Here is a 15281-nt window from a genome sequence, read left to right on the forward strand (position 1 = left end):
AACTTTACTAACATCCCGATATGTAACTTGGTGCTTTAATAACTTTGAGATCAGCATATTGCATAATGGCGGTGTTTCTGACTTTTAACTCGGCATTTAATACCTGTGAGAAACATTATCTGAAAAAACTTGCACTGAAAGAACGTACGTACAACTGTTAAAGTAGCATTTCAATCGCAAAAATAATAGCATCAGGCATATCCCGTGTTGTCTAGTGGTTAGGATACGGCGCTCTCACCGCCGTGGCCGGGGTTGGATTCCCCGCACCGGAGAATGCGATTTCACAACATTTCCTATTGTCGAATCTGGCTATTGAAACTTTAAAATAATGTGGTTGTGTTAAGTCATTGATGGATTTGGTCCAACTAACAGAAAATGAACAATGCACAAACTCAGCATTTCCACTAGCTTTTTCCATGTGTTTAAGAAACCAATACAAATTTTCAATTGCATAATAAAAGTTGAGGAAGCTTTAGAATATGCTTTGGGTCGATTTGTTTGAAGGTTTTTGAGAGACATTCTTTCTCCAATACTTTATTAACAGCCCGATATGTAACTTGGTGCTTTAACAACTTTGAGATCATCATATTGGCCAATGGCGGTGTTTTTGACTTTTAACTCGGAATTTAAGACATGTGAGAAACATTATCTCAAAAAAATTTGCGCTGAAAGGACGTACGTACAACTGTTATAAAAGCATTTCAATCGCGAAAATAATAGCATCATGCATATCCCGTGTGGTCTAGTGGTTAGGATCCGGCGCTCTCACCGCCGTGGCCGGGGTTCGCTTCCCCGCACGGGAGTATGCGATTGTACAACATTTCCTATTGTCGATTCTGGCCATTAAAACTTTAAAATAATGTGGTTGTGTTAAGTCATTGATGGATTTGGTCCAACTAACAGAAAATGAACAATGCACAAACTCAGCATTTCCACTAGCTTCTTTCCATGTGTTTAAGAAACCAATACAAATTTTCAATTGCATAATAAAAGTTGAGGAAGCTTTAAAATATGCTTTGGGTCTATTTGTTTGAAGGTTTTTGAGAGACATTCTTTCTCCAATACTTTACTATCAGCCCGATATGTAACTTGGTGCTTTAACAACTTTGAGATCATCATATTGGCCAATGGCGGTGTTTCTGACTTTTAACACGGCATTTAAGACATGTGAGAAACATTATCTCAAAAAAATTTGCGCTGAAAGGACGTACGTACAACTGTTATAATAGCATTTCAATCGCGAAAATAATAGCATCATGCATATCCCGTGTGGTCTAGTGGTTAGGATCCGGCGCTCTCACCGCCGTGGCCGGGGTTCGATTCCCCGCACGGGAGTATGCGATTGTACAACATTTCCTATTGTCGATTCTGGCCATTAAAACTTTAAAATAATGTGGTTGTGTTAAGTCATTGATGGATTTGGTCCAACTAACAGAAAATGAACAATGCACAAACTCAGCATTTCCACTAGCTTTTTCCATGTGTTTAAGAAACCAATTCAAATTTTCAATTGCATAATAAAAGTTGAGGAAGCTTTAGAATATGCTTTGGGTCGATTTGTTTGAAGGTTTTTGAGAGACATTCTTTCTCCAATACTTTATTAACAGCCCGATATGTAACTTGGTGCTTTAACAACTTTGAGATCATCATATTGGCCAATGGCGGTGTTTTTGACTTTTAACTCGGAATTTAAGACATGTGAGAAACATTACCTCAAAAAAATTTGCGCTGAAAGGACGTACGTACAACTGTTAAAATAGCATTTCAATCGCGAAAATAATAGCATCATGCATATCCCGTGTGGTCTAGTGGTTAGGATCCGGCGCTCTCACCGCCGTGGCCGGGGTTCGATTCCCCGCACGGGAGAATGCGATTGTACAACATTTGATATTGTCGAATCTGGCCATTGAAACTTTAAAATAATGTTGTTGTGTTACGTCATTGATGGATTTGGTCCAACTAACAGAAAATAAACAATGCACAAACTCAGCATTTCCACTAGCTTCTTTCCATGTGTTTAAGAAACCAATACAAATTTTCAATTGCATAATAAAAGTTGAGGAAGCTTTAAAATATGCTTCGGGTCTATTTGTTTGAAGGTTTTTGAGAGACATTCTTTCTCCAATACTTTACTAACAGCCCGATATGTAACTTGGTGCTTTAACAACTTTGAGATCATCATATTGGCCAATGGCAGTGTTTCTGACTTTTAACACGGCATTTAAGACATGTGAGAAACATTATCTCAAAAAAATTTGCGCTGAAAGGACGTACGTACAACTGTTATAATAGCATTTCAATCGCGAAAGTAATAGCAACATGCATATCCCGTGTGGTCTAGTGGTTAGGATCCGGCGCTCTCACCGCCGTGGCCGGGGTTCGATTCCCCGCACGGGAGTATGCGATTGTACAACATTTCCTATTGTCGATTCTGGCCATTAAAACTTTAAAATAATGTGGTTGTGTTAAGTCATTGATGGATTTGGTCCAACTAACAGAAAATGAACAATGCACAAACTCAGCATTTCCACTAGCTTTTTCCATGTGTTTAAGAAACCAATTCAAATTTTCAATTGCATAATAAAAGTTGAGGAAGCTTTAGAATATGCTTTGGGTCGATTTGTTTGAAGGTTTTTGAGAGACATTCTTTCTCCAATATTTTACTAACAGCCCGATATGTAAATTGGTGCTTTAACAACTTTGAGATCATCATATTCGCCAATGGCGGTGTTTCTGACTTTTAACTCGGCATTTAAGACATGTGAGAAACATTATCTCAAAAAATTTTGCGCTGAAAGGACGTACGTACAACTGTTAAAATAGCATTTCAGTCGCGAAAATAATAGCATCATGCATATCCTGTGTGGTCTAGTGGTTAGGATCTGGCGCTCTCACCGCCGTGGCCGAGGTTCGATTCCCCGCACGGGAGAATGCGATTGTACAACATTTCCTATTGTCGAATCTGGCCATTGAAACTTTAAAATAATGTTGTTGTGTTAAGTCATTGATGGATTTAATCAAACTAACAGAAAATAAACAATGCACAAACTCAGCATTTCCACTAGCTTCTTTCCATGTGTTTAAGAAACCAATACAAATTTTCAATTGCATAATAAAAGTTGAGGAAGCTTTAAAATATGCTTTGGGTCTATTTGTTTGAAGGTTTTTGAGAGACATTCTTTCTCCAATACTTTACTAACAGCCCGATATGTAACTTGGTGCTTTAACAACTTTGAGATCATCATATTGGCCGATGGCGGTGTTTCTGACTTTTAACACGGCATTTAAGACATGTGAGAAACATTATCCATAAAAACTTGCACTGAAAGAACGTACGTACAACTGTTAAAGTAGCATTTCAATCGCGAAAATAATAGCATCAGGCATATCCCGTGATGTCTAGTGGTTAGGATCCGGCGCTCTCACCGCCGTGGCCGGGGTTCGATTCCCCGCACGGGAGTATGCGATTGTACAACATTTCCTATTGTCGATTCTGGCCATTAAAACTTTAAAATAATGTGGTTGTGTTAAGTCATTGATGGATTTGGTCCAACTAACAGAAAATGAACAATGCACAAACTCAGCATTTCCACTAGCTTTTTCCATGTGTTTAAGAAACCAATTCAAATTTTCAATTGCATAATAAAAGTTGAGGAAGCTTTAGAATATGCGTTGGGTCGATTTGTTTGAAGGTTTTTGAGAGACATTCTTTCTCCAATATTTTACTAACAGCCCGATATGTAAATTGGTGCTTTAACAACTTTGAGATCATCATATTCGCCAATGGCGGTGTTTCTGACTTTTAACTCGGCATTTAAGACATGTGAGAAACATTATCTCAAAAAAATTTGCGCTGAAAGGACGTACGTACAACTGTTAAAATAGCATTTCAGTCGCGAAAATAATAGCATCATGCATATCCTGTGTGGTCTAGTGGTTAGGATCTGGCACTCTCACCGCCGTGGCCGGGGTTCGATTCCCCGCACGGGAGAATGCGATTGTACAACATTTCCTATTGTCGAATCTGGCCATTGAAACTTTAAAATAATGTTGTTGTGTTAAGTCATTGATGGATTTAATCCAACTAACAGAAAATAAACAATGCACAAACTCAGCATTTCCACTAGCTTCTTTCCATGTGTTTAAGAAACCAATACAAATTTTCAATTGCATAATAAAAGTTGAGGAAGCTTTAAAATATGCTTTGGGTCTATTTGTTTGAAGGTTTTTGAGAGACATTCTTTCTCCAATACTTTACTAACAGCCCGATATGTAACTTGGTGCTTTAACAACTTTGAGATCATCATATTGGCCGATGGCGGTGTTTCTGACTTTTAACACGGCATTTAAGACATGTGAGAAACATTATCCATAAAAACTTGCACTGAAAGAACGTACGTACAACTGTTAAAGTAGCATTTCAATCGCGAAAATAATAGCATCAGGCATATCCCGTGATGTCTGGTGGTTAGGATCCGGCGCTCTCACCGCCGTGGCCGGGGTTCGATTCCCCGCACGGGAGTATGCGATTGTACAACATTTCCTATTGTCGATTCTGGCCATTAAAACTTTAAAATAATGTGTTTGTGTTAAGTCATTGATGGATTTGGTCCAACTAACAGAAAATGAACAATGCACAAACTCAGCATTTCCACTAGCTTTTTCCATGTGTTTAAGAAACCAATACAAATTTTCAATTGCATAATAAAAGTTGAGGAAGCTTTAGAATAGGCTTTGGGTCGATTTGTTTGAAGATTTTTGAGAGACATTCTTTCTCCAATATTTTACTAACAGCCCGATATGTAACTTGGTGCTTTAACAACTTTGAGATCATCATATTCGCCAATGGCGGTGTTTCTGACTTTTAACTCGGCATTTAAGACATGTGAGAAACATTATCTCAAAAAAATTTGCGCTGAAAGGACGTACGTACAACTGTTAAAATAGCATTTCAATCGCGAAAATAATAGCATCATGCATATCCCGTGTGGTCTAGTGGTTAGGATCCGGCGCTCTCACCGCCGTGGCCGGGGTTCGATTCCCCGCTCGGGAGAATGCGATTGTACAACATTTCCTATTGTCGAATCTGGCCATTGAAACTTTAAAATAATGTTGTTGTGTTAAGTCATTGATGGATTTGGTCCAACTAACATAAAATGAACAATGCACAAACTCAGCATTTTCACTAGCTTCTTCCATGTGTTTAAGAAACCAATACAAATTTTCAATTGCATAATAAAAGTTGAGGAAGCTTTAAAATATGCTTTGGGTCGAATTGTTTGAAGGTTTTCGAGAGACATTCTTTCTCCAATATTTTTCTATTAGCCCGATATGTAACTTGGTGCTTTAATAACTTTGAGCTCATCATATTGGCCAATGGCGGTGTTTTTGACTTTTAACTCGGCATTTAAGACATGTGAGAAACATTATCTCAAAAACATTTGCGCTGAAAGGACGTACGTACAACTGTTAAAATAGCATTTCAATCGCGAAGTAAATATCATCATGCATATCCAGTGTGGTCTGGTGGTTAGGTTCCGGCGCTCTCTTCGCCGTGGCCGGGTTTCGATTCACCGCACGGGAGAGTACGATTTTACAACATTTCCTATTGTCGAATCTGGCCATTGAAACTTTAAAATAATGTGGTAGTGTTAAGTCATTGATGGATTTGGTCCAACTAACAGAAAATGAACAATGCACAAACTCAGCATTTCCACTAGCTTTTTCCATGTGTTTAAGAAACCAATACAAATTTTCAATTGCATAATAAAAGTTGAGGAAGCTTTAGAATATACTTTGGGTCGATTTATTTGAAGGTTTGTGAGAGACATTCTTTCTCCAATACTTTACTAACAGCCCGATATATAACTTGGTGCTTTAACAACTTTGAGATCACCATATTGGCGAATGGCGGTGTTTCTGACTTTTAACTCCGCATTTAAGACATGTGAGAAACATTATCTCAAAAAAATTTGCGCTGAAAGGAAGTACGTACAACTGTTATAATAGCATTTCAATCGCGAAAATAATAGCATCATGCATATCCCGTGTGGTATAATGGTTAGGATCCGGCGCTCTCACCGCCGTGGCCGGGGTTCGATTCCACGCACGGGAGAATGCGATTGTACAACATTTCCTATTGTCGAATCTGGCCATTGAAACTTTAAAATAATGTGGTTTTGTTAAGTCATTGATGGATTTGGTCCAACTAACAGAAAATGAACAATGCACAAACTCAGCATTTTCACTAGCTTTTTCCATGTGTTTAAGACACCAATACAAATTTTCAATTGCATAATAAAAGTTGAGGAAGATTTAGAAAATTCTTTGCGTCGAAGTGTTTGAAGGTTCTCGAGAGACATTCCTTCACCAATATTTTACTAGCAGCCCAATAAGTAACTTGGTGGTTTAAAGACTCTGAGATCAGCATATTGGCAAATGGCGGCCTTTTGACTTTTAACTCGGCATTTAAGACATGTGAGAAACAATATCTCAAAAGATTTTTGCTGAAGGAAAGTACGTACAACTGTAAAAATAGCATTTCAATCGCAAGATAAATATCATCATGCATATCCCGTGTGGTCTAGTGCTTAGGATCCGGCGCTCTCTTCGCCGTGGCCGGGATTCGATTCCCCGCACGGATGAATGCGATTTTACAACATTTCCTATTGTGGAATCCTGCCTTTGCCACTTTAAAATAATGTGGTAGTGTTAAGTCATTGATGGATTTGGTCCAACTAACTGAAAATGAACAATGCACAAACTCAGCATTTCCACTAGCTGTTTCCATGTGTTTAAAAAACAAGTACAAATTTTCAATTGCATAATAAATGTTGAGGAAGACTTAGAAAATACTTTGCCTCGAAGTGTTTGAAAGTTTTCGTGAGACATTATTTTTCCAAAACTTTACTAACATCCCGATATGTAACTTGGTGCTTTAATAACTTTGAGATCAGCATATTGGATAATTGCGGTGTTTCTGACTTTTAACTCGGCATTTAAGACATGTAAGAAACAATATCTCAAAAGATTTTTGCTGAAAGAAAGTACGTACAACTGTAAAAATAGCATTTCAATCGCAAAATAAATATCATCATGCATATCCCGTGTGGTCTAGTGCTAAGGATCCGGCGCTCTCTTCGCCGTGGCCGGAATTCGATTCCCCGCACGGATGAATGCGATTTTACAACATTTCCTATTGTGGAATCCTGCCTTTGCCATTTTAAAATAATGTGGTTGTGTTAAGTCATTGATGGATTTGGTCCAATTAACAGAAAATGAACAATGCACAAACTTAGCATTTCCACTAGCTGTTTCCATGTGTTTAAAAAACAAGTACAAATTTTCAATTGCATAATAAATGTTGAGGAAGACTTAGAAAATACTTTGCCTCGAAGTGTTTGAAAGTTTTCGTGAGACATTATTTTTCCAAAACTTTACTAACATCCCGATATGTAACTTGGTGCTTTAATAACTTTGAGATCAGCATATTGGATAATGGCGGTGTTTCTGACTTTTAACTCGGCATTTAAGACATGTGAGAAACAATATCTCAAAAGATTTTTGCTGAAAGAAAGTACGTACAACTGTAAAAATAGCATTTCAATCGCAAGATAAATATCATCATGCATATCCCGTGTGCTCTAGTGCTTAGGATCCGGCGCTCTCTTCGCCGTGGCCGGGATTCGATTCCCCGCACGGATGAATGCGATTTTACAACATTTCCTATTGTGGAATCCTGCCTTTGCCACTTTAAAATAATGTGGTAGTGTTAAGTCATTGATGGATTTGGTCCAACTAACAGAAAATGAACAATGCACAAACTCAGCATTTCCACTAGCTGTTTCCATGTGTTTAAAAAACAAGTACAAATTTTCAATTGCATAATAAATGTTGAGGAAGACTTAGAAAATACTTTGCCTCGAAGTGTTTGAGAGTTTTCGTGAGACATTATTTTTCCAAAACTTTACTAACATCCCGATATGTAACTTGGTGCTTTAATAACTTTGAGATCAGCATATTGGATAATGGCGGTGTTTCTGAATATTTAACTCGGCATTTAAGACATGTGAGAAACATTATCTGAAAAAACTTGCACTGAAAGAACGTATGTACAACTGTTAAAATAGCATTTCAATCGCGAAGTAAATATCATCATGCATATCCCGTGTGGTCTGGTGGTTAGGATCCGGCGCTCTCTTCGCCGTGGCCGGGGTTCGATTCACCGAACGGGAGAGTACGATTTTACAACATTTCCTATTGTCGAATCTGGCCATTGAAACTTTAAAATAATGTGGTAGTTTTAAGTCATTGATGGATTTGGTCCAACTAACAGAAAATGAACGATGCACAAACTCAGCATTTTCACTAGCTTTTTCCATGTGTTTAAGACACCAATACAAATTTTCAATTGCATAATAAAAGTTGAGGAAGATTTAGAAAATTCTTTGCGTCGAAGTGTTTGAAGGTTTTCGAGCGACATTCCTTCACCAATATTTTACTAACAGCCCAATAAGTAACTTGGTGCTTTAAAAACTCTGAGATCAGCATATTGGCCAATGGCGGCCTTTTTGACTTTTAACTCGGCATTTAAGACATGTGAGAAACAATATCTCAAAAGATTTTTGCTGAAAGAAAGTACGTACAACTGTAAAAATAGCATTTCAATCGCAAGATAAATATCATCATGCATATCCTGTGTGGTCTAGTGCTTAGGATCCGGCGCTCTCTTCGCCGTGGCCGGGGTTCGATTCCCCGCACGGATGAATGCGATTTTACAACATTTCCTATTGTGGAATCCTGCCTTTGCCACTTTAAAATAATGTGGTAGTGTTAAGTCATTGATAGATTTGGAACAACTAACAGAAAATGAACAATGCACAAACTCAGCATTTCCACTAGCTGTTTCCATGTTTTTAAAAAACAAGTACAAATTTTCAATTGCATAATAAATGTTGAGGAAGACTTAGAAAATACTTTGCCTCGAAGTGTTTGAAAGTTTTCGTGAGACATTATTTTTCCAAAACTTTACTAACATCCCGATATGTAACTTGGTGCTTTAATAACTTTGAGATCAGCATATTGGATAATGGCGGTGTTTCTGACTTTTAACTCGGCATTTAAGACATGTGAGAAACATTATCTAAAAAAACTTGCACTGAAAGAACGTACGTACAACTGTTAAAATAGCATTTCAATCGCGAAAATAATAGCATCAGGCATATCCCGTGTTGTCTAGTGGTTAGGAAACGGCGCTCTCTTCGCCGTGGCCGGGGTTCGATTCACCGAACGGGAGAGTACGATTTTACAACATTTCCTATTGTCGAATCTGGCCATTGAAACTTTAAAATAATGTGGTAGTTTTAAGTCATTGATGGATTTGGTCCAACTAACAGAAAATGAACAATGCACAAACTCAGCATTTCCACTAGCTTTTTCCATGTGTTTAAGAAACCAATACAAATTTTCAATTGCATAATAAAAGTTGAGGAAGCTTTAGAATATACTTTGGGTCGATTTATTTGAAGGTTTTTGAGAGACATTCTTTCTCCAATGCTTTACTAACAGCCCGATATATAACTTGGTGCTTTAACAACTTTGAGATCATCATATTGGCCAATGGCGGTGTTTCTGACTTTTAACTCGGCATTTAAGACATGTGAGAAACATTATCTCAAAAAAATTTGCGCTGAAAGGAAGTACGTACAACTGTTATAATAGTATTTCAATCGCGAAAATAATAGCATCATGCATATCCCGTGTGGTATAATGGTTAGGATCCGGCGCTCTCACCGCCGTGGCCGGGGTTCGATTCCACACACGGGAGAATGCGATTGTACAACATTTCCTATTGTCGAATCTGGCCATTGAAACTTTAAAATAATGTGGTAATGTTAAGTCATTGATGGATTTGGTCCAACTAACAGAAAATTAACAATGCACAAACTCAGCATTTCCACTAGCTGTTTGCATGTGTTTAAAAAAAAGTACAAATTTTCAATTGCATAATAAAGGTTGAGGAAGATTTAGACAATACTTTGTCTCGAAGTGTTTGAAAGTTTTCGAGAGACATTCTTTCTCCGAAACTTTACTAACATCCCGATATGTAACTTGGTGCTTTAATAACTTTGAGGTCAGCATATTGTCCAATGGCGGCCTTTTTGACCTTTAACTCAGCATTTAAGACATGTGAGAATCAGTATCTCAAAAGATTTTTGGTGAAAGAAAGTACGTACAACTGTAAAAATAGCATTTCAATCGCAAGATAAATATCATCATGCATATCCCGTGTGGTCTAGTGCTTAGGATCCGGCGCTCTCTTCGCCGTGGCCGGGGTTCGATTCCCCGCACGGATGAATGCGATTTTACAACATTTCCTATTGTGGAATCCTGCCTTTGCCACTTTAAAATAATGTGGTAGTGTTAAGTCATTGATAGATTTGGAACAACTAACAGAAAATGAACAATGCACAAACTCAGCATTTCCACTAGCTGTTTCCATGTGTTTAAAAAACAAGTACAAATTTTCAATTGCATAATAAATGTTGAGGAAGACTTAGAAAATACTTTGCCTCGAAGTGTTTGAAAGTTTTCGTGAGACATTATTTTTCCAAAACTTTACTAACATCCCGATATGTAACTTGGTGCTTTAATAACTTTGAGATCAGCATATTGGATAATGGCGGTGTTTCTGACTTTTAACTCGGCATTTAAGACATGTGAGAAACATTATCTGAAAAAACTTGCACTGAAAGAACGTACGTACAACTGTTAAAATAGCATTTCAATCGCGAAAATAATAGCATCAGGCATATCCCGTGTTGTCTAGTGGTTAGGAAACGGCGCTCTCACCGCCGTGGCCGGGGTTCGATTCCCCGCACTGGACAATACGGTTTCAAAACATTTCCTATTGTCGAATCTGGCCATTGAAACTTTAAAATAATGTGGTTGTGTTAAGTCATTGACGGATTTGGTCCATCTAACAGAAAATGAACAATGCAGAAAGTCAGCGTTTCCACTAACTTCTTCCGCATGGTTTAAAAACAAGTAAAAATTTTCAATTGCATAATAAAAGTTGAGGAAGCTTTAGAAAATGCTTTGGGTCGATTTGTTTGAAGGTTTTTGAGAGACATTCTTTCTCCAATACTTTACTAACAGCCCGATATGTAACTTGGTGCTTTAACAACTTTGAGATCATCATATTGGCCAATGGCGGTGTTTCTGACTTTTAACACGGCATTTAAGACATGTGAGAAACATTATCCATAAAAACTTGCACTGAAAGAACGTACGTACAACTGTTAAAGTAGCATTTCAGTCGCGAAAATAATAGCATCAGGCATATCCCGTGTTGTCTAGTGGTTAAGATACGGCGCTCTTACTGCCGTGGCCGGGGTTCGATTCCCCGCACGGGAGAATGCGATTTCACAACATTTCCTATTGTCGAATCTGGCTATTGAAACTTTAAAATAATGTGGTTGTGTTAAGTCATTGATGGATTTGGTCCAACTATCAGAAAATGAACAATGCACAAACTCAGCATTTCCACTAGCTTTTTCCATGTGTTTAAGAAACCAATACAAATTTTCAATTGCATAATAAAAGTTGAGGAAGCTTTAGAATATGCTTTGGGTCGACTTGTTTGAAGGTTTTTGAGAGACATTCTCTCTCCAATACTTTATTAACAGCCCGATATGTAACTTGGTGCTTTAACAACTTTGAGATCATCATATTGGCCAATGGCGGTGTTTCTGACTTTTAACTCGGCATTTAAGACATGTGAGAAACATTATCTCAAAAAAATTTGCGCTGAAAAGACGTACGTACAACTGTTATAATAGCATTTCAATCGCGAAAATAATAGCATCATGCATATCCCGTGTGGTCTAGTGGTTAGGATCCAGCGCTCTCACCGCCGTGGCCGGGGCTCGATTCCCCGCACGGGAGTATGCGATTGTACAACATTTCCTATTGACGATTCTGGCCATTAAAACTTTAAAATAATGTGGTTGTGTTAAGTCATTGATGGATTTAGTCCAACTAACAGAAAATGAACAATGCACAAACTCAGCATTTCCACTAGCTTTTTCCATGTGTTTAAAAAACCAATACAAATTTTCAATTGCATAATAAAAGTTGAGGAAGCTTTAGAATATGCTTTGGGTCGATTTGTTTGAAGGTTTTTGAGAGACATTCTTTCTCCAATACTTTATTAACAGCCCGATATGTAACTTGGTGCTTTAACAACTTTGAGATCATCATATTGGCCAATGGCGGTGTTTCTGACTTTTAACTCGGCATTTAAGACATGTGAGAAACATTATCTCAAAAACATTTGCGCTGAAAGGACGTACGTACAACTGTTATAATAGCATTTCAATCGCGAAAATAATAGCATCATGCATATCCCGTGTGGTCTAGTGGTTAGGATCCGGCGCTCTCACCGCCGTGGCCGGGGTTCGATTCCCCGCACGGGAGTATGCGATTGTACAACATTTCCTATTGTCGATTCTAGCCATTAAAACTTTAAAATAATGTGGTTGTGTTAAGTCATTGATGGATTTGGTCCAACTAACAGAAAATGAACAATGCACAAACTCAGCATTTCCACTAGCTTCTTCCATGTGTTTAAGAAACCAATACAAATTTTCAATTGCATAATAAAAGTTGAGGAAGCTTTAAAATATGCTTTGGGTCGAATTGTTTGAAGGTTTTCGAGAGACATTCTTTCTCCAATATTTTTCTATTAGCCCGATATGTAACTTGGTGCTTTAATAACTTTGAGCTCATCATATTGGCCAATGGCGGTGTTTTTGACTTTTAACTCGGCATTTAAGACATGTGAGAAACATTATCTCCAAAAACTTGCGCTGAAAGAACGTACGTACAACTGTTAAAATAGCATTTCAATCGCGAAGTAAATATCATCATGCATATCCCGTGTGGTCTGGTGGTTAGGATCCGGCGCTCTCTTCGCCGTGGCCGGGGTTCGATTCACCGAACGGGAGAGTACGATTTTACAACATTTCCTATTGTCGAATCTGGCCATTGAAACTTTAAAATAATGTGGTAGTGTTAAGTCATTGATGGATTTGGTCCAACTAACAGAAAATGAACAATGCACAAACTCAGCATTTCCACTAGCTGTTTCCATGTGTTTAAAAAACAAGTACAAATTTTCAATTGCATAATAAATGTTGAGGAAGACTTAGAAAATACTTTGCCTCGAAGTGTTTGAAAGTTTTCGTGAGACATTATTTTTCCAAAACTTTACTAACATCCCGATATGTAACTTGGTGCTTTAATAACTTTGAGATCAGCATATTGGATAATGGCGGTGTTTCTGACTTTTAACTCGGCATTTAAGACATGTGAGAAACATTATCTGAAAATACTTGCACTGAAAGAACGTACGTACAACTGTTAAAATAGCATTTCAATCGCGAAAATAATGGTATCAGGCATATCCCGTGTTGTCTAGTGGTTAGGATACGGCGCTCTCACCGCCGTGGCCAGGGTTCGATTCCCCGCACTGGACAATACGGTTTCAAAACATTTCTTATTGTCGAATCTGGCCATTGAAACTTTAAAATAATGTGGTTGTGTTAAGTCATTGACGGATTTGGTCCATCTAACAGAAAATGAACAATGCAGAAAGTCAGCGTTTCCACTAACTTCTTCCGCATGATTTAAAAACAAGTATAAATTTTCAATTGCATAATAAAAGTTGAGGAAGCTTTAAAATATGCTTTGGGTCGATTTGTTTGAAGGTTTTTGAGAGACATTCTTTCTCCAATACTTTACTAACAGCCCGATATGTAACTTGGTGCTTTAACAACTTTGACATCATCATATTGGCCAATGGCGGTGTTTCTGACTTTTAACACGGCATTTAAGACATGTGAGAAACATTATCCATAAAAACTTGCACTGAAAGAACGTACGTACAACTGTTAAAGTAGAATTTCAGTCGCGAAAATAATAGCATCAGGCATATCCCGTGTTGTCTAGTGGTTAGGATACGGCGCTCTCACCGCCGTGGCCGGGGTTCGATTCCCCGCACGGGAGAATGCGATTTCACAACATTTCCTATTGTCGAATCTGGCTATTGAAACTTTAAAATAATGTGGTTGTGTTAAGTCATTGATGGATTTGGTCCAACTATCAGAAAATGAACAATGCACAAACTCAGCATTTCCACTAGCTTTTTCCATGTGTTTAAGAAACCAATACAAATTTTAAATTGCATAATAAAAGTTGAGGAAGCTTTAGAATATGCTTTGGGTCGACTTGTTTGAAGGTTTTTGAGAGACATTCTTTCTCCAATACTTTATTAACAGCGCGATATGTAACTTGGTGCTTTAACAACTTTGAGATCATCATATTGGCCAATGGCGGTGTTTCTGACTTTTAACTTGGCATATAAGACATGTGAGAAACATTATCTCAAAAACATTTGCGATGAAAGGACGTACGTACAACTGTTATAATAGCATTTCAATCGCGAAAATAATAGCATCATGCATATCCCGTGTGGTCTAGTGGTTAGGATCCGGCGCTCTCACCGCCGTGGCCGGGGTTCGATTCCCCGCACGGGAGTATGCGATTGTACAACATTTCCTATTGTCGATTCTGGCCATTAAAACTTTAAAATAATGTGGTTGTGTTAAGTCATTAATTGATTTGGTCCAACTAACAGAAAATGAACAATGCACAAACTCAGCATTTCCACTAGCTTTTTCCATGTGTTTAAGAAACCAATACAAATTTTCAATTGCATAATACAAGTTGAGGAAGCTTTAGAATATGCTTTGGGTCGATTTGTTTGAAGGTTTTTGAGAGACATTCTTTCTCCAATACTTTATTAACAGCCCGATATGTAACTTGGTGCTTTAACAACTTTGAGATCATCATATTGGCCAATGGCGGTGTTTCTGACTTTTAACTCGGCATTTAAGACATGTGAGACACATTATCTCAAAAACATTTGCGCTGAAAGGACGTACGTACAACTGTTATAATAGCATTTCAATCGCGAAAATAATAGCATCATGCATATCCCGTGTTGTCTAGTGGTTAGGATCCGGCGCTCTCACCGCCGTGGCCGGGGTTCGATTCCCCGCACGGGAGTTTGCGATTGTACAACATTTCCTATTGCCGATTCTGGCCATTAAAACTTTAAAATAATGTGGTTGTGTTAAGTCATTGATGGATTTGGTCCAACTAACAGAAAATGCACAATGCAGAAAGTCAGCGCGTACACTAACTTTTTCCGCATGATT

At 38.0% G+C, this 15281-nt stretch overlaps 11 non-coding genes across 11 annotated transcripts; all 11 read left to right on the forward strand.

The window, feature by feature from the left end:
• The first annotated feature begins 731 nt into the window (after positions 1-731).
• Trnae-cuc (transfer RNA glutamic acid (anticodon CUC)) lies at positions 732-803 on the forward strand. The gene has a single exon. It is a non-coding gene; the product is annotated as a tRNA-Glu (tRNA).
• A 460-nt stretch (positions 804-1263) lies between these two features.
• Trnae-cuc (transfer RNA glutamic acid (anticodon CUC)) lies at positions 1264-1335 on the forward strand. Its single transcript has one exon. It is a non-coding gene; the product is annotated as a tRNA-Glu (tRNA).
• Positions 1336-1794: 459 nt separating this feature from the next.
• Positions 1795-1866, forward strand: Trnae-cuc (transfer RNA glutamic acid (anticodon CUC)). Its single transcript has one exon. It is a non-coding gene; the product is annotated as a tRNA-Glu (tRNA).
• A 460-nt stretch (positions 1867-2326) lies between these two features.
• On the forward strand, positions 2327-2398 carry Trnae-cuc (transfer RNA glutamic acid (anticodon CUC)). The gene has a single exon. It is a non-coding gene; the product is annotated as a tRNA-Glu (tRNA).
• Positions 2399-2857: 459 nt separating this feature from the next.
• On the forward strand, positions 2858-2929 carry Trnae-cuc (transfer RNA glutamic acid (anticodon CUC)). The gene has a single exon. It is a non-coding gene; the product is annotated as a tRNA-Glu (tRNA).
• Positions 2930-3919: 990 nt separating this feature from the next.
• Positions 3920-3991, forward strand: Trnae-cuc (transfer RNA glutamic acid (anticodon CUC)). The gene has a single exon. It is a non-coding gene; the product is annotated as a tRNA-Glu (tRNA).
• A 990-nt stretch (positions 3992-4981) lies between these two features.
• Positions 4982-5053, forward strand: Trnae-cuc (transfer RNA glutamic acid (anticodon CUC)). Its single transcript has one exon. It is a non-coding gene; the product is annotated as a tRNA-Glu (tRNA).
• A 7352-nt stretch (positions 5054-12405) lies between these two features.
• On the forward strand, positions 12406-12477 carry Trnae-cuc (transfer RNA glutamic acid (anticodon CUC)). Its single transcript has one exon. It is a non-coding gene; the product is annotated as a tRNA-Glu (tRNA).
• Positions 12478-13995: 1518 nt separating this feature from the next.
• Trnae-cuc (transfer RNA glutamic acid (anticodon CUC)) lies at positions 13996-14067 on the forward strand. The gene has a single exon. It is a non-coding gene; the product is annotated as a tRNA-Glu (tRNA).
• Positions 14068-14526: 459 nt separating this feature from the next.
• Positions 14527-14598, forward strand: Trnae-cuc (transfer RNA glutamic acid (anticodon CUC)). The gene has a single exon. It is a non-coding gene; the product is annotated as a tRNA-Glu (tRNA).
• A 459-nt stretch (positions 14599-15057) lies between these two features.
• Trnae-cuc (transfer RNA glutamic acid (anticodon CUC)) lies at positions 15058-15129 on the forward strand. The gene has a single exon. It is a non-coding gene; the product is annotated as a tRNA-Glu (tRNA).
• Positions 15130-15281: the final 152 nt, after the last annotated feature.

The sequence above is a fragment of the Hydractinia symbiolongicarpus genome, chromosome 11, assembly GCF_029227915.1.
Source record: "Hydractinia symbiolongicarpus strain clone_291-10 chromosome 11, HSymV2.1, whole genome shotgun sequence".
In the NCBI taxonomy this organism is placed as follows: Eukaryota; Metazoa; Cnidaria; class Hydrozoa; order Anthoathecata; family Hydractiniidae; genus Hydractinia; species Hydractinia symbiolongicarpus.